Raw genomic sequence first — 20,338 nt, 5'->3', positions numbered from 1 at the left:
AGATCGATCGGGCCTCGATGATGTCTTCACTTGGGACGACGTCGTTACGATATCCAAACCGGTTCAGATCTCAGGGGCTGCTCGGAAGACATCAAAATCTGCAATCGCGCTTTCCTTGGTAAGTTATACAATACATTTTCTCAGCTGCCAAACATAAACAGACCAATTGTTCGTTTTATCTCTCCATAGTCACAGTCCACTCCACATTTTATTGAAACCGCTTGCAGGAATCGCACTCTGAGTTCCTTCTCTTTGTATTCATCACGAGCACAGACGAGAGCTGTGGGAGATGTAATCAAAAGCTTAGGGGAAGAACATGATCCAGGTATAAGGAATGAGCTACGGTTTGTTTCTGGGATTTGGGCCACCTTTTTTTCACCTTGGTAGGTGATTAAACAGTGAATTATAATCAATTTTTGATGCATCTCTAGCAAGTCATTTTGGCTATATTAATCTGAATGATGAATGGCAACTGGCTCATTGGATTAATTGGTGCTATATATGTATCTTGCAGTGCCTCGACATGGAGGTTCAGTGAAAGGGCTTGATAATGAGGTTTGGGGGGGGACACTGTGCGCTATAGTGTTGGCTAGAGAGGAATATAAGATTTTTTGTAGGGTTAGAAACTTCAGTGGTAGCATTGAGTCTGGTCGTTTTTTCAATGTTCATGTAGGAAGGAAGCCAGCTAACTCTTTTATTGTTGTTCATTTGATTTTCTTGCAACTTTTCATTTTAAACATTTTTTATGTGTACTTCTTGTTGGAATAGGCTTATGGAGTGCACTGAATGACTACGTTGAGAAGGATGGGAAGAGGTTTGTATGGATAGCGAAGAGAAGTCAACACACTTATATTATATATATGCAGGGATGCTTGATCATCTAATTGCTGGTGGACTGGTTTGTAACGAGCTTTCATCTCACTTTAAGGCATTTTAGTTTCTATTCTATATCAGTATTTAGGCCGTCAGTGCTCAGTAGGAGCTTGCTTGAATAGTTTGCTTTTGGTATTTAGAGCCTCCAGACCTTGATGAAATAACATGGGCATTCTCCGACCCCGAAAGAGATGGATTTACATGACATGTTCCTAAATTAGACGGCTCTGGTGCACTTCAATGTCAATGTAATTGGTGAAACTACATGACCCAAGAACTGGCTGGATTTTATGGTTGTAATATGTGGCAACTAGAAGAGCAAGGGGTCCTTCCTTGCCTGATATTTAGTGGCCTACTTTAAGCATAACAAATGCAATTGGCAGGGATGTTTTGTTTTGCTATGATTTAAAACTTCCTGAGAGTTTCACGCCTAAGAATCAAGGTAAGACCCTTGGGGCTTAGCTTTTACCTAAAATAGTTGTGAACTGTGCCTTCAGCTTCGTCATTTTTCACCTTTCATTTCATCCTAAACCATCTGCAATTTTCCCCTTATTGAACAGATGGAGAGGTGGAGAGCTCCAATGTTAAAGCTCCTCAAGCGCTCTGTATCCACCTCACCAGAGAGTTGGCCATTCAGGTAAAGTTCCGTTCTTTTCTTAGATTGTTACTCCAATTGTTGTTGTTTTTTTTAAAATTAATTTGAATATAAATTATATGGTGAATGATATACAATTTACTTAAAAGAAAGAAAGAAAGGCTATTTTCTTTGTTTGTGGAAATTGAATATAGCTGAGCTTTTTGGACTAGAGGATTGATGGTGGTAAGTGAATGTGGCAGAATATGGAGGTCCTTCAGAAGATGGGGAATTACACGAGGATAAATGCAGAGTGTGTTGTCCCGACGGAGAGGACGAGTTCTACATCCATTCAATCTCGAGCACCAGTATCAGCACAAATTGTGATTGGAACCCTTGGTACAATTAAGAAATGGATGTCTATCAAGAAGCTGGGCGTTACTCGGCTCTCTCTCTCTCTCTCTCTCTCTCTCTCTCTCTCTCTCTCAATAAATAGTATAGCCGAGCGGCTATTCCCGATTTATTTCTAATTTTTTTAAAGAAATAGTATAGCCGTACGGCTATAATTTTCCCAATATAATGATGTATAGACACCAAAAATTGCTAAATTATAAATTTAACTTTTGAGGTGAGACCCAATTAATGAAGGAATTTTGTCCAGAGAAAAAGGCTTTTTTTATATTAGTATAAGTGATAGTCTAAACTACAAAGGAGGGGGTTTCTCACACACTCACAGTCAAAATGCCGTGGAAGTTCGAACTTGAGACCTCTTGTCTGCAAGTCAAAACACTTTTCCACTAGGTTAGACCCCGTTGGCAAAATAAAAGCATAGAAAACTAACTTCACCAGGCACATAATTGTCCCGACAAAAAGACTTAATCAAAAGGGACTCTATGCGATTGATCTTCAAAGAAAAAGGCTCCATTACAGTCAAGATCAACTAATCAAAAGCATACCTGCAATTGATCAAGAAAATAAACAATAATTCTGTCATTTCCGTACAATGGGAAAACAATATATATTATGATACTACCAAACCGCCTAAATTACATCCACCAATTAACAATAATTTGACGCTCAACAGATAAATATTTCGGACTTATTCAAATGAAATCAAAAGAGAGACACCTTCAATTATGCTCAAAATGATAGTCCTGCATGTACATTATTCTCAAAATGATAGTCCTGCATGTACATTATGCTCAAAATGATAGTCCTGCATGTATCGCTTCAATATATGCTGCATTACATCTCATGTAATTAGCTACAATCATGCTTAGAACCATAGATGGCCACAGGGTCTCCTTATAAATTGTATAGCTTCCACTTCCTCCACCAACAAACTCCGGCAATCAAACAGAGTTCATTAAAAAAAAAGTTGAAACAAAGAAAGAGGAGGTATGGATGCTAGTATCTTGAGGGCTGTGGTTTTGATGAGCATGCTTGTGCTTGCAATAGCTCAAGCTGATATTAATCCTTCCTATACCAATACGGTTTCAAATGGCAACACTCTTGGTCAAGTTGATGATGCCATTGATCCTTCCAATACAAATCATGTGGTTCCAAATGGTCATCTTATTTCTTATGGTTTAAAATGTACGACAAAGTGCCTGATGAACCCAATATGCCTTGGCATGTGCATGATTAGATGCAAACATAGGCCTTCGGATGTTGTATATAATTGTACACATAACTGTGCCAACTCTATTGCCACCACAAGCACTTCCAATTTTGGTAATATGCATATTTCCATATGGGATTATTGATCTGCCTCTCTCTCTCTCTCTCTCGCTTTATCATGTTCGTTTTGAATTATATTTCGGTCATTGATATGCTATGTATATTGGTTTTATTTGCTTGAAATTGTAGATAAACGCTATGTGAAGGGCTTCGTGGATTCATGCTATGAGAGCTGCTTCAAGAATAATCATATTAATTAAGGGATTGGCAATTGTTGCCTAGCTAGCTGCATGCAGCATGAATGTCTTGCGCTCCAGAAAAATAAATGACAATTACGTCTTGCATATGCAATAATTTTAATTTAAAATAATAATTAGATTGTTCCAATTTCTATTTATATTGCTTTGTGGACCTTATTTCTTTCTTGCATACCACCATCTTATAATATGTTACAAACGAAACTTCTTCACTCCTACCGTCATCACCAACATCATCAATAATAATAATAGAGAGAAAGAATATACTCTCCAAGGAGCAACGCCTAAAATAAGTATGCTATTCAATTTACTGCTAAACTGGTATGACATCATTCTTTCATGCATCATCACATCTCAAAACAATACCCTCAAGGCTAGCTCGAAATTCATAAAAATAGAAATTCACGTCTGCTTAACCCATTGATGGATGGAATTAAGCTCCAATAACAGGACCATTGTTTTTCTAATAGGTACAGAATTTACTCATATGCCGAATAACATACACCCAAATATATGAAATCTTCCCTTTGCTTTTCTTTTCACCACATTTTCTACATCCTAAATTTTTTAAAAACTCGCTGCCTCTCTCTCCTCTGAGCCGTCGCCTCCTCTCTCTCTGTCTCTCTCTGACCTCCTCGCCCACCAGCGACCCGCAACCCCTTCGCCCACCTGCCTTTTATATGTAATATTGCATCCCCAATTGCATCCCTTTTTATTTCATTTTTATTATTATTATTATTATTTCTTTCTGAGCAAGCCACTGTTTCTATGTTAGATGTGTGAAATCAAACTTCCAATGATTACTGCATCAATATAGATCGTAGTTTTTTAGTACATTAATATAATTATTTTTCATTGAAGTCATATTATGTTGATAAATTTTATCTTTTTGAACCAGAGCAATATCGTATTAACTCCAAAACTAAAAACAATATAAGAGAAAACAAATGGCACATATTCTCCAAAAGAAACATATTATACAAAGATCAAGGCAGTTGCTAATGCATACATTACACAAAGGAGAGCCCAAGGAAAAAGAAACCGTCTTGTAGCATATCTCATTCTGCAATTCAATACGGCTGTAAGGTATGCACTGTCATGTTTCCTTCTTAGACTCTCTCAAATCTAACAAGCCTTCATAGAACATAATCTACATAGAACCCAATTTAGGCAGGCTCATGAAAACTCTTTTCAAAGCTTGATTTTTCATTACAGTAGAACAGCTTATAGTAACCTTCAATATGGTTCACTAGCCATATGCTTGACAATACCAGGAAAATCCAAACTATGGCCACACAAATATGAAGAAACGATTAAACTCGCTGTATATATAAGAGAGAGAGAGAGAGAGAGAGAGAGAGAGAGAGATAGATAGATAGATGTATGTGGATAAAGAGAGAGATACCTCCGTAATGCTCAACCAGTCCAAAACAAAACTCACAAAAACCACAACCAAAGGGAACCCTACGGCTAAACATTGACATTTGATACCTCTGTAATGTGTCTATAAAATTGATCAAAATGAAAACTTGAGCAGACAATAACTTCTACTGTAACAATTCCTACTAGTTTGACCAAAGGTTTAAGAAAAAATTTGTGTACAAAATACATGATATTTACTGTCACATACTGAACAAGCTCTTGTCAAAACTTGTCAAGTTGAGTGAAAAGGTCAGTCACAATAAAATGAGTTAATTTTGACTGCAAAGCTCATACTAATGCCAAGCTGATGTGCAAGAGACTACATATATGATTGGCATCACTGAGCAAATATCATTCAGACTTCTGAGTGTGAGTATTATATAGAGACTTCAAATGAGATTAAAAAAAAAAAACACAAAAACAAAATCAACTGAAAAAACAGAAACCAAAGAATTCTATAACCATAATGGGAAACACAGTGGACCCATAACGTCAAAATCTAAAAGCATTTAATCACTTTATATGAAAAAATAATCAATCAGTGACTATCATCTTAATAAGAAGAAAGTGAAGCCATTAAGGTTTTCATTTTCCTCTTTTGGGTAACAGTTTTTGCACACGGAGAACGCATAATTGATAAAAGTGAATTTGAGATCAAGCCAAAGTAGTAAGAGAAAAAGTATGATTACCAAAAATGAGAATAGAGACCCAGGAATAGCCAATCATTTGCATACCTCATGTAGAATAGAACTCACAGCTATGCTGGTTTTGCCAGCTCCTGTTGGAGCACAAACCTACAAGTATCATATCAGCACTTTCACTGCAATGGTTTGGTATTCACATAATCAACAGTATCAATAACTTACTAGTATATTTTCATTAGTATAATAAACAGTACGAAATATGCGGCTCTGAATACGGTTCGAGACTTATATCCACGAAAAGCAGCCTGAGCGAATTCATGTGACTTCGTTGTCTCAATCTGACAAAGATAAGACAAGAAATGAAATAGAGGTCAGTAGGTGATAAAAGAAATAGCAAGCAACGACAATCCTATTTGTTTAACCACCAGAAAACATGCAAATTATTATGGCTAGTTTGTCAGAGAATTCCAATTGCATCACAAACTCCGTACTGGAAATATATATTCATACAATTATCTTACACACACTATATACATGTCACCTTTGCTCCTTCGCACCAGCAAGCTCCGTCTGTCTTCATTTGGAAAAAAATAAAAAGGACACGACCCGCCTCGGCGCCTAGACCGCCACGCCGCCTTGATCCGCCAGCCGCCTAGGCGCCGCTTACATCCTCCCAGGCCGCCGAGATCCGCCTAGGCCCCTTTAACTCTCTCGTGTCGGTGTCCTCCCGCCTATCTCCTAGGCCGATATCTCGAACATCGCCAAAACCGGAACGGCCTTGCTCTGTGCCCTAGACGTTCGTAGTGATGAGTTCGAGTCCGATTCGCCAGAATATTTTAAGAAACCGAGTCTAGCCGCACGGCTATACTATTTTTTTAAAATTACAAAATACCGCGTAAAGCCGCCCGGCTGTACTGTTTTAAAAATAAAATTAGAAAAAACCCTAGTATAGCCACCTGGAAGTACTATTTTTAAAATAAATTTGGGAAAAAACGAGTATTGCCATTTTCCAAGAGATATGAACCACCATTCTAACCTTTCTAAGAGAATGGATTCATCTTCATAGGAATATTTGGATCTACCATATCAACCACCTTTGGCTACAATTTTTTCTCTTATTGTTCCTTTTTTTTGGTTGTAAAATTTGAATTTTATAACTATTGTGCACGAATTATAATAATTTGAGAAAATTTTGATAAATCACATCAACATGTCATGTGGATATGTACACAAGCAATAAAATAACTTCTCAAGTGAGTCAGCGAATTACTGAAGTATTTTGATGATCACAAATTTATTGATTCAATTTAGCACTCCGGACATAAATTTGTTTTGGTAAGGCTCCATTAACATAATATTTTAAACGTATGGCCGCAGGGCTATACCCTTGAAATATCATAATATGAAATTATCTTTTTTAATTACTTTATTTAGTAGTTATGTTTTAATTATTATTTACTTAGTGAATAATTAGTATTTAAGTATTTTATTAAAGAAAAAAATTAAAAAACCAATTACTATTTATTAAGTAATATATTTGTGAAGTTAATTAAAATATTTAACACTAATTATTCACAAAATAAATAATGATTAAAACATAATTACTAATGAAAGTAATTAAATAAGGCTAAGATTTTATTTAATTACTAAAATAAAATTTAAAATAAAAATGTACTGACCTAAAGATACTAAGTTTATACTTATTATTTAAAAAAACCTCTCCCGACGAACTTTCATCGGCATAGGAAACTTTCCTCGGGAGAGGTCTAATTTGGCAAATAGTTGCCGGCATAGACCTATGGTCTTCTTGCTATTTATTTATTTTTTTTAAAATATAAAATTAGTTTCTTTACTTTTATTTTTTGCCCAACTTCTTTAATTTCATATATATGTCATTAAGTAATATGTTTGCCTTTTTTAATTACTTCAATTAATAATTATATTATTATTCGAATATAGATGCTCCGCTTTACTGTTTAAATATTTGAATATATTTAGGAAATATGACAAATGGCACCTAAAAAGATAAGCAACGTAATTATATCTCTTCTCATACACATGCAACACACAAACAAGGCATAAATTTTCTCTCAACCCTAAGTGCACACAGAGCAACAAAGCTAGAACGTAAATGCATACCATGTCTAATTGAATCATTATCTCAAGGCTTACCTTTGCTACAGAGAAATCCATATTTTTATTGTTATATTTAAAGCGTATAGCCGCATGGCTATACTGGTAAAATAGAATATTTTAAACGTGTAGCTGCGTGGTAGAATATTTTTAAAGTACAGCCGCTTGGCTATCCTTTATAAGCCATAAACAGAATATTTTGAAAGAGAGTATGGCCGCACATAAATTCTCTATTTTAAAAGGGAGTATCGCCGCACGACTATATTCCGTAAAAAGAATATTTTTAAAGTATGGCCGCGCGACTATACTCCATAAAAAGAATATTTTAGAGTGACTACACGCCATAAATATAATATTTTAAGAGTATAGCCGCTCGGCCATTCCGTTTTTAAAGACGTTCTCACAAAAATTCGAGACCCTTCCTTGATATGTAGCTGAAGCGATGAATGTCCCGATCAATCTCAAAGTAGTTAGGACCCGCATGTGAGAGAGCTTGATAAAGTCAGACAACATGGTTTTTGTGTTTCATCTTCTTAACACTCAGAAACATAAATGTTCAATGTTTACCTTGTAAAAATTGTGCCGGGGGCGTGAAAGAACTCGTTTGTCATTATATGCATGTACAAGCTTCTTCTCAGCAGAACTCCAACCGAGATCTTCAGGATTTACCACCCCAGTCAAGATCTTTAGTCTTTCTCTGAAAGGTACAAAGTGGAGTCCTTTTCGAATCCTTTAACTTTTTCCGTCTCATCGTCAACCATTTTCTAAAAGCATCATTCAAATATACCAACAGACTGAGTGTTCCAATAGAACATAAGATCATTTCCATCAGGGAGAGTACATCATAATAAAGTACATGCCTATCCAAATGGATGAAGTTGCATACAAAATGAAGTTACCTTGATGCTGTCTTGGAATTGAGGAGAGATGTCTTTATTAAAATTCTCAGAAACTTTGAAATACATTACAAGACTCCTCCTCTCTCCATCACTATCACCAAGAAACATTGCAGCAGGATAAGTAGGCAATTGCAACAAGGCTCATCCTCTCTCCATCACTATGTTAGATGTGTGAAATCAAACTTCCAATGATTACTGCATCAATAAATTATTTTTCATTTCAGCCATATTCTGTTGATAAATTTTATCTTTTTGAACCAGAGCAATATCACCAACTCCAAAACTAAAAACAGTATAAGAGAAAACCAATGGCAAATATACTCCAAAGGAAAAATATTGTACAAAGATCAGGGCAGTCACTATGGCTGAAATCAAAACTTGCAAGGAATCGTAGGGGTCTAGCTGAAAGATGTGGATGAAGAGAAAGAGAGATAGATGTGGATGAAGAGAGAGATACCTTTGTAATGCTCAGCCAGTCCAAAACAAAACTCACAAAAACCACAACCAAAGGGAACCCTATGGCTAAACACTGACATTTGATACCTCTGAAAAGTGTCTATGAAATTGATCAAAATGAAAACTCGAGCAGACAACTTCTTCTGTAATGATTCCTAATTTGTTTAAAGAAATAGTATAGCCGGCCGACTATACTCGGCCTTCCCAATTTGTTTAAAGAAAATAGTAATTTTTTTAAGGGAGTTTCACTAAAACACCCAAAATGGAGGTTGAAATTATAAAAAAACCCAAGCACTATTTAGACATATAAACACACCCAAAACCCATCATTACACACACTCAAAACCCATTTATAAACACACCCAAAAAGTTGACTTTGGGGTTGATTTTGGGTGTGTTTCTATGTTTAAATAGTGTTTGGGTTTTTTTTATAAATACATGTCTAGGATTGGGTTTATTTATAAATTTTAAAGAGCGGCTATACTCTGTTTCTCCAATTTTTTTATAAAAACTTATAGCCGCGTGGCTATACTGCTTTTTCCCAATTTTTTAAAAGAAATAGTATAGCCGGCGACTATACGCTGAAATAGCCGCCTGCTATACTCTTCTCCAATTTTTTAAGAAATAGTATAGCCGAGCGGCGATACGCTGTTTAATTACTTAAATAGTAACTTCTTGCCTCACCGACGGAAAAGCCAACACCAAGTTAAAATCATTGTAATCTAATGATCCTCAAAAACAAATATTTTCAAAAGTCTCACCTTTTTCTTAATCTTCCTGCCTGGAAGACGCTTGACTTCTTCTTGCTTAGGTGCTGAAGTGCCACCACCAACCTCGAGAGAGAGATAGTCGGGGTAATGAAATACAAAAACTGCTACATACATCTATACACATATTTACAGTATTACCTGAAGAAGAAGCGGCTCCATCTCCACCAAGATATACCAAGAGATCAGAATCAAGTTGGCTACTTTATCGCTTCCTTCGCATTAGCCTCTACCCAAAATAAAAACAAGAATTAAATTATTAACAAAAAAGATGACAAATTTATTAAATATAGCAAGTGAAGAAAACAAAACAGAGCAATCATAAGGAAATAAGAGGTGATGCCAAAATATATTTCACAAAATCTGATGCTATCCAACTCATTAACCAAAAGCTTGAGCCAACTTTATATCCCTCTTTAACTCTCAATTAAATCCCAATTTCTTTGCTTTTCCTCACCCTCAATTGCTTCTGTTTGGTTCATTTTGAAATTTTTCCTCACCCTCAATATCTTAAAATTTCACTTCCCTAGGCAGTTTAGATAATGATATTCGTCCTACAAGTGTAATTTCAGGACTTTTTGATGTTCGAAAAAGATATCCGTTTCTCCGATGATCAATTTACAAATTTTTTAATACTAGTACCTAACTTAATCCAGTTATGTCTATAAATATTACATAAAATGGTTCTTTTGCTTGAGCTTTTAGAAAAATATTATGCAAAGAGGAAGTGCTTCTTAACTTAGGCAACAATCCATTTTGAATAATCTTAATCGATCAAATCCTGCCAAGAACTTGCAAATGACAACAGAGCCTCGTTTAAAATTGTATTAACAACTGAAGCAATAAAACCATGTGCTACCAAATATCTTCATCACTTTCACAAAAGAGTAAGATTTCAAAAGCTAAGACTGACTTTCAGAGAACCAACACAAACCAGAACCTAGCTAGTAAACTGTTGCATACTCTGACATGACATCAGCCAAAATAAAATGAATGGAGGAACATAAATTCAAGCCTTAACTCAGGACTAAATCGACACCGCATTAAAAGAGAGAAATTATTGCAAAATTACAAGGGATGAATCTTGAAAACAGTGAGGAAACATATAAGACCCGGGTCATCAGTAAAGCACTAGGAAGGATACATAAGCATTGGAGGGCACCGGAATACCAAGTGAGTAGAATCCCAAAAAAGCTATCAACAAGATATGAAGCACACCAGGGTGCATTGATTTCGATATCATGCCAAATACAACCAAACTGGATGGAAGAGAAATCAATATGCACTTGCAAAACACGAGACCACAAACTCAAACGAAGATTGATCTCAAAGTCATAAATCAATGGTCCAACAAGATATAAATCAATCGTAGTTGTAAAGTCGGAGACAGATGTGTGGGTTCACTAATGGAGAGTTGGAGAGCTATGCTTTAACGATTTATAGCGTACAGCCGAGCGGCTATACTTTTAAAATTTCTATTTATAGAGTATCACCATGCGGCTAAACTCTTAAAATATTCTACTTAAAGGGTATAGGCCTACTTAGAGCACTCCCACCCATTTGCCATGACAAAGGACAATGGGACGCAAGGGCTATTGCTATTCACGTGAATAGTGGCAGCCCTTGCAAAAGGCTTGTGGTGTTTCCATCCATTGCCATGACAACTACTATTCACATGAGATGTGAGGAGAGGAATTTGTATAGAGTTTTGGTGTGGAAAGTGAAAAACATAACTAAGTATTTTTTTTTAAAAAAAAATTCTGAAAATTCTAGTATTTTTTTAAATTTTTTATAGATTTGTTAAATTTTTTTGATTGTCGACACAAGAAACCTGTGCTAGAGCAAGGGTGATTTTACTTGAGGGCCAACCAAGGTGGTGGAGCCCACACCCACCTTGGCAAAAAGCCCACTGAACTCGCTTTTTCTTCTTGGGCCTCGCCGTGGCGCACAACTGCTGGAATAGCTCTTAAAGGGTATGGCCGCTCGCTATAAGGTTATAATTTCTATTTATAGAGTTCAGCCAACCGGCTATACATTTAAAATTTCTATTTATAGAGTATAGTGTGGCGATACGCTTAAAATATATAAAAACTGTCCCGATTTAAATTTCGCAAAGGTGTATGCCGCAAATATTTACCTGATTCGACCTCTTCCGACGGTTGTTGGGGAGGTCTAATCCCGGGAAAGATTTGTACCGATCGAATTTCGTTAGAAGATTTTTTTTTTTTTTTTTGAAAATAAATTTAAACTTAGTATCTTTAAGTAAATAAATTTTTATTTTAAATTTTGTTTTTAGTAATTAAATAACATCTTAGCCTTATTTAATTATTTTCATTAATAATTATTTCTTTAGTGAATAATTAGTATTAAATATTTAAATTAACTTCATAAATTATATTACTTGATAAATAGTAATTAATTTTTTTAATTTTTTTCTTTAATAAAATAATTAAATACTAATTAAAGTAATTAAAAAGAGAAAGCCATATTATGCTATTTAAAGGGTATAACCACTTGGCTATAAATTTAAGGGCAATGATTTCCCCACTCCTATTTTATCCACTTACACTCCTTTTTTTAGTTATAAAAAAGGAGTGTAAGTGGATAAAATAGGAGAAAAAGAAGTGGGGAAATCACCACTCAAATTTAATATATTCTATTTATAAGGTTAGGTCCGGTTATGTCGTATCTGTGATCGAAATAGTATAGCCGCTATACTCGAATGCTTATCTCCAACTGTTGTAAATTCAAAATAAAATCAAACCCCATAGTAAGAGCAATCACTAGTTTACTGGGAAGCATAATGAAACTCATTTCAAAGAGACATACCGGTTCAGAAGAACATTAGGATTGTAGGGAAACAGATTATCTTTTGGTGTAGACCTTCAATAGAAATTTTAAGTGAAAGTAAACACTATTTGGCTTCTTTGAAATACTGTCCTCCATTTTGGGTGTGCTTGCAGCCATTTTCATTTTCTTCATCAGGTTCATCATCAAGAAATGTAAGATGATTTTTTGTTGGTGCAAGAGAATCCTCTCCCCAGGAACTCGAGCCACCCAATGAAACTTTTCTTCTCTCTTGCAAAATGATTGATTTGTAGCTTGCCCACCCACTAGAAATTCCACAAATAAGCTCCATGAATCGCACACTTTACGTAAGCACCTAAAAGAGAATGCATTAAGGACGGTAAGAAGCAAATGAAAGAGACAAAGAGTTGCAATTAAAAACAACTGTCTGGGGTCAACGAAATTGATTCTTGTTTTGCTAATTGGTTAAGAAGTCATGTAAAAGCAGAGGGTTAATGTTTTATAGTTTAGTCACCGAGGTCGACACCAGAAAAATGCAGCCCACCACGGTTTAGATTTCATAAGTTAAGAGAAGGTGTGGAAAGAGAAAAGACCTTAAAAGATATTCTGCACAACTAATTCTGGTATCTTTTGAAATAAGGCAATCAAGAAGCACCTGATGGTCATAGCTCAACTGCGAAATAGGAAGGAAAAAAGAAAGTGCACAATGTAAGTGACTCTTTTTTATTCTGCAATACCATATACTTCAAATTAACAACTAGGAGGCATGCCGAAGTGGAAATGCAGATATGTAAATGTCCAAGAGTGAGCATCTTGCCTCTAATAGGAAAAGATGGAACAAGAGTACAGGATTGAAAAGATCTGAGACACGGAAAAGTAAATTGCCATAAGAATCCTCAAATGCAACCTTTTCCTTTTCATCCCTATATAAACCCAAAAATCTTGTTAAAGGGAATCCATGATGATAACTTTTAAAACAATGGAAAACTAGGATATTAATTCCTTACTGTTCTGCACAACAAGGTACACAAGGCAGATGCAAGAGCACTTTGAATAATACATCATCCTACAGTTCAAAAACAAGCCAATAAATGAGGACATGAGTCTAAAAAACTGCAAGAAAAATACGACAAATGAAGAATACAGAACTGCAATTTTAGTACGTGAAATTGTTGAATAAGATGATGTGTAATCAGATAGACAAAACAAAATATGGATTCAAATTTTCTTTTTTTGGGTTGAATAGATTGCCTATTATGCTTATATCGTTGCACGTAAACATAGACAAAAAAAACTCCTAGTTTCAAAGATAAAGAAGACATACCTCTTTGATATACAGTTGGATGAAGGATTTGGCAAAGTCAACACATTCTACAAAATACATTTCATGGTCCACTGTCATATTAGCTGGAAGACGCCCTTGAAGCCAGTTATAAAGCTCCAACAGATCTTTCTTTCTTAGACAGTAACATTAGGCTTCTAGTACTAGAAAGAAATCAATAAAGCAGAAAGGCATTGGTGAGCAATGCCAATGCGCCTCCCTCCACTAACCGACCTCTCCCTGCATGCGTGTTGACGACTAATTTATCCTTTCCTTTTCTTTACCCCAACCAAGACCACCAGGAATTATAAATCTCTCATTCCCTCTTCATTTGCCTCCCAATTCTCACTCTCTCAACAACAGAAACACAGTTTTCTATCTCTTCCTTTCACTCCACATGAAACAAACCCCTCATTTCTTATGCCTTTCCTCATTTTATGTCACCTTTCCTCCTTCTCACACACTATATACCTGTCACCTTTGCTCCTTCGCACTAGCTAGCTTCGTCCTTCATTTGGAAAAAGGACACGACTACTCGAGCCTGACGCCCAGCCGCTTACATCCTCCTAGGCCCCTAGATCCGCCAGCCGCCTAGGCCGCTAGATCCTCCCAGCCGCCTAGGCCCCCTTAACTCCCCGGTGTCGATGTCCTCCCGCCTAGCGCCTAGGCCGATATCTCGAACACTGCCAAAACCTGAACGACCTTGCTCTGTGCCCTAGACGTTCAGAGTGATGAGTTCGAGTTCGATTCGCCAGAATATTTTGAAAACCGAGTATAGACGCGCGCTATACTATTTTTTTAAATTACGAAAATACCGAGTGAAGCCGACCGGCTGTACTGTTTTAAAAATAAAATTAGGAAAAAACCTAGCATAGCCACGTGGAAGTGCTATTTTTAAAATAAATTTGGGAAAAAACGAGTATAGCCGCGCGCCTATACTATTTTCCAAGAGATATGAACCAACATTCTAACCTTTCTAAGAGAATGGATTCATCTTCATAGGAATCTTTGGATCTACCATATGAACCACCTTTTGCTACGATTTTTTCTCTTATTGTTCCTTTTTTTTTGGTTGTAAAAGTCATATTCTGTTGATAAATTTTATCTTTTTGTACCAGAGCAATATCATTAACTCCAAAACTTAAAACAATATAAGAGAAAACAAATGGCTGAAATCAAAACTTGCAAGGAATCGTAGGGGTCCAGCTGATGCAATTGCATCAGCAACCAACCAAGCTTCCTCATTTATGAAGTCAGCATGACTAATTTATTATTAAACACTTTCAAAAAATAATTTCAACCAAACAGAAACCCACACAAGTAAGATGGAATATAAAGGTATACCAATTTCCGAGCTGTTTTTGTCGTGTCCTTCCGAGAATGAACGAATACCATTGCCTGATAAGCTTGCCTGAGTGATTCAAAAACCTGGCAGAAAAAAGTATCAATCACTTAAATAATCATTCTAATGCATACATTACACAAAGGAGAGCCCAAGGAAAAAGAAACCTTCTTGTAGGCATATCTCATTCTGCAATCTAATACGGGCTGAAAATTCTGCTCACTAATACCAATATATCTGCTATGCCAGGGGCACAGGCAATAACTAGAATCAAAGAAGAAGAGTCCCGCTCAGATTCACTCTAAGTCAGGCAACCTGGGTGGCTATAAAGAATAATCCACATTAACAAATAAACAGAATAGATTTCAGAGTACGGCATTTAAAGGCCAATAAATACAGATAAAAGATATCATCAGTGACAAAATACCTCTAAATAGTTCGGTAAAGTGGCTGAAACGCCCACAATGCGTATCATTGTCTGTAGACTCTACCTGCCACACACACACACAAAAACCACAACAACAACAACAACAACGACAACAACAAAAACAAAAAAAAAAACAAAAACCAACGACAACTAAAAAGCAAACAATAGGTCATAAGCAACTAATTTTTTGCAACCAACCATAAACTGCATAAGCAACATGTAAGTTGTAACAGACATCTGATAAACATTTTTAAATATAAACATCCCCCTATCACAATAACCCTAATAAGAAACAGATAATACCTCTCCAACTTTCATGAGCATAAGTTGCAACTGTACAAATGTTCGCAACTAATTTAAATATAGTCCGCTAGTTATTCAGCAGAAAGAAGCCAAGATCAGTAATAATTCAGTAAAAGTTTACCTGGCGCAAAGTTTGTTAATGTATGGTTTTTGTAATTTTCTTTTGGCTTCCCTTGACAACTTTGTAATAGGACGTGTATTGTTATTTATCAAGCTCAAGTTTAGATTAGGAAAAACTTTTCTTGGTGTTCTTCTCTAATCTTTGCTCTATGGTGGCACAAGCAAGTTGACAAAGGTATTGAGTATTGCATATCATTACATAAAACAGCCTTCATAAAAAGATGACTAGTCATCCGTTTCTCATATGACTAGTCATCCTTGCTTTGTAGGATTTCCAGCTGGATAACAAGTTGTTTTGTCCTATTCTTCTTTCTCTCTCTCTGCTGCCTTGTGGGTTTTTGACCTAAGGAATTTTTTGGTCTGTAAAGGCTACGATTTTGGTCATTTGGCGGTTGTCTCTTTTGCGTGGAAGTTTTGGAAAGATTGGCTTGCTTTCTTTCTCTTCTTCTTCCTCAAGAGAGAACCAAATATTTCATCTATGAGTTGTTCCAATTGATTTCTTTTTGAAAAACTGGTTTTGAAACCCAAATCTGCATCTAGCTACTTAAATCATCTCTCATTTATATCTAGGTCAGATTCAAGACTGATTTCTTCAAGAGTATGGTTTTTTGAAGAAATTGGTCATTCTCATTTGAATCCAAATGTTGGTTTCGATCTGTGTTGGAGCTTGCAAGCTAGTGCCATGGGATGAACGAGCTGGCCATGGGATGAACGAGCTGGAGAAGGAGCTGCCATTGCCATGAAGAATTGAGCTTCAAGTTTTGCTAAGTTGGAGAAGAAGATTGCACAAAGGAGGTATTGCTCATATTCCTAAATAAATCTAGGTGCTTCTTGAGCTTGGTTGTGTTTCCTTTGTAAGAATCTTTTTCTACTTAGTGGAGTGCTTGGTCGGTTGATGACTTCCAGTTTTTCCTAATGGTGGGTTTCTGGGTGAACAAAATCTGTTTTGCATATCTATAATTTTTCTGGGTTTGTGTTCTTGGTGGTTGACTAGTCATCTTTATCTGCTGTTTGATGTTTACATGATAATGATGATTTCACACTTTCACCATAGTTGTTGCTAGCACAGGGGATGCCTAAGCCACGTGGCACTTTCTGGGTTGTCCGATCTTTTTTTGTCCTCCAATCCAATGGCTGTTTTTTTTTGGTTTAAAAAATCCGAAAAAATTGATTTTTTTAATTATAAAAATTACCGAAAAATTCCTGACTTTTTTTTTCTTTTCTATAAATACCTACTAATATTCTTCACCTTCAACACCAAATCTTGATACATTTTCTTCTCCTTCTAATCTTATTCATTTTCTACACAAAAAATTTCTTCACTTTCAAATTTCTTTTTTATTCATCATCTTATGGTATCTTCCATTGAAGCTGGAGAGGCGTGGACAACCAGGAAAGATGTTCTGTTGCATGAGTGTTGGTCCAAGTTGGTCATTGTCTTATCATGGGAAATGAGATGAAGTTCTTTCATATGTGGAGAAAAATTCATGCCGAATTTTGTGAAAGATCGGGTTCGGCTCATACGGAAATGGCCTTGGCTAGTCGGTGGAAGATTTTGAATAAAGAGTTGGGAAAATGGAGAGATACGTTGGAAAAAGTAAGGGACAACCATCGAAGCGGCGAAATTCTTGGCAATGAGGTAAATTATTTGTAATTTCCGTTTTATTAAATTTAATGTCCTAATTTTTTAAATGTTTCTTACATTTCCAATTTTTTTTAATAGATTATGCAAGCACAAATGTGGTTTGGTGCCATTGGCCAAGGCAGAAATTCTATCAACTATCTGCAATGTTGGGTGGTAGTGAGAAATTGTTCGAGATTTAAAATTATTCCCACGAGTCTGACCTTTGCGTTGAACGAGATGCCACTCCATGATTCAACGACATCGAAGTCTATTGGGAGAAAGGCGGCAAAGGCCAAGAGAGGGAGTACTTCCACCAATGATATTGCAAAATTTTTGGAGCAAATTGCTCTTAACAGCACCATGAGAATTGAGGAGAAGGCAATGAATGAAGAATATGCAAGAGAAATGGAGTATATACGCAAACAAGACATTGAAAAGAAGGATCGGGAAATCATGGTCATGGATAGAATAGAAATCATATGTCCCATGAAACAAAGTCATTTTGGAAGCTAGAACGAAGGGATGTTATGAGAAGAAGGCTTTTCCATGACGATGGACCTAGCAACACCGATTGGTTAAATGATCAAAACCATTAGGTTATATTGCTTACCTTTTATTTAATTGTATTGCTTGTTTTTTTATTGAAGTAGTTGTATTTCTTGTATTTTATTTATTTAGTTCTATTGCTTTTCTTTTAATGAATAAAGAAATCATTCAATAAAATACATTTTTATTCAGTATATTGCATACATCAAACTAAAGCATAATTAAAAACAAAATACAACCAAAGCATAATTCAAAACAAAACACAAACAAAGCATAATTCAAACAATGCATACATCAACACAAAGCATAATTAAAAACAAAGCATCTTTACTTGACTTCATTCACCGTCATTGTCTCTCACCGCCCATAAGTGCTCCATCAAATCAACTTGACGTTGTTCATGAACATAAGACGATTGCATCTCCGTATATCAATCAATCAGTTGAAATGACTGTCCCTAACCAATGGTTCATGCTCCAGTGGTTGTCCATTTGCTCTCATGGGCCTTTCATAAATTCTTGTCAAGGCCATGTTTATGGGATCGGGTTAGAACACGTCTGGAGTATCATAATCATACTCGTCATCCACAATCATGTTATGGAGGATGATGCAGGTCATCATAATGCTTTGAAGCACCTCCTCATCAAACATACAAGCAGCACCCTAATGATTGCCCATCGAGCTTGAAGGATACCAAAACACCTTTCCTGTAACCCTCTTGATAAGCAGCAAATAATTTTTCCTTCTCCGATCGAGGATGCGGAATTGTTTTGACAAATGTGGTCCACCTCGTGTTGATGCCGTCTGCTAGGTAATACCCACCCCAGTAGACGATATTGTTGATTTCATAGGTGATAGGAGGGGTGTAGGGCTTTTTTCTTCAGGCAACTACAAATGGGCTGGGCTGCCGTAAAGAGCAAACTGATGAAATTGTCCCATGTGTCTGAGTTCAGAAATTAAGCCCCAAGAATGCTTCGAAAGGACAGTAGGGCCTTAGGAAACACCTTGGTTACCTTCACCAACAAAAATAATGGCTGCTTATAGATAAATTCTTAGTGCTTACAGGTAGAATCTTAGCTTGGCATGAGAGGCTTGTAGCATGGGACCAAAGTTGTCATGAATTTAGCACTGAAGAGAAAATTAAGTGTTCCTAGGGGAAAGATGGGGTATTAAGGTATGAGAGAAAGGGTTTTGCAGAAAAGTTCGGTTGAGAATGAGGGAAAGAGAGGAATGGGTGGCTTGAGTGTTTTTCTGGTAGCTTGACAGAGGCTCTGTCAGTTTGCCAGAAGAGGAAAAATGGGGAAAAAGATGAATAGAGCACGAATTTGATGGGTTTTGCAAGTGAGAGAGCAAGCTTGCTCTCTAGATGTGGTTGATGTTTGTTGGGTAGAAGAGGCCCTATTTATAGCACTGAAAGCCATTCTTTTCCAAGAAACCCTTTCTTTTCCAAGAAACCCTAATGGCTTCTATCCAATTTGGCCAAGTCTTTCCCTTCCTTTCTCCCTTCATCCCTTCAATCATCCTATTTTGGTGAAATCTACTCTGCTCATTTGCATAAAATCAGGGATTTTGGAAGCTCAATGCTCTTCCCGCAGCCACTTTTTGTGGAAAACTCCTATTCTCAGCCATCCCTTTTTCTTTCTTTCCTCCCTTCTTTAATGGCCAGATCTAATAAAGGAAAGAAATGGGCATACATGTTGGTTCGAAGGGTGCTCCTCTTCCTGACAGCCTGCGCGATAAAACCCCTTGGTCCTTTGAATGTCTTTGCTGGAAATTTGTTCCTCCATCATGTGCTGGAGCTTCCCAGTAGCTTTGTGTACGTGGACACATTTGCTCCTCTCGTGGCTTTTGTTTCTCAGCCAGGTGCTGATGGTTTTGCAGGTCTTTATTTTATTTATATGGGCTTCTAGAACAATGGGTTGGCTTATCAAATAAATGGGCCAACTTCACCAAGTTTTGGCCTATTTTGTTGAGGTGTTGGGCTAATTTTGGTTAAGCTAATAGGCTATTTTGACTAAGGTAATGGACTATTTTCTCCTTGATGCTCGCCCACATGTTTGGGCCTAAGAAATAGGCTTGAGTTCGGAGGCTCCGAAGCAACCCGAAACTTCCATTTCTCGGCCCATCAATGAGTCTCATGAC

This window comes from Prunus mume, linkage group LG7 (assembly GCF_029339155.1).
Source record: "Prunus mume cultivar Tortuosa linkage group LG7, ASM2933915v1, whole genome shotgun sequence".
Lineage (NCBI taxonomy): Eukaryota > Viridiplantae > Streptophyta > Magnoliopsida > Rosales > Rosaceae > Prunus > Prunus mume.
Note: the sequence above shows the minus strand (reverse complement) of the source record.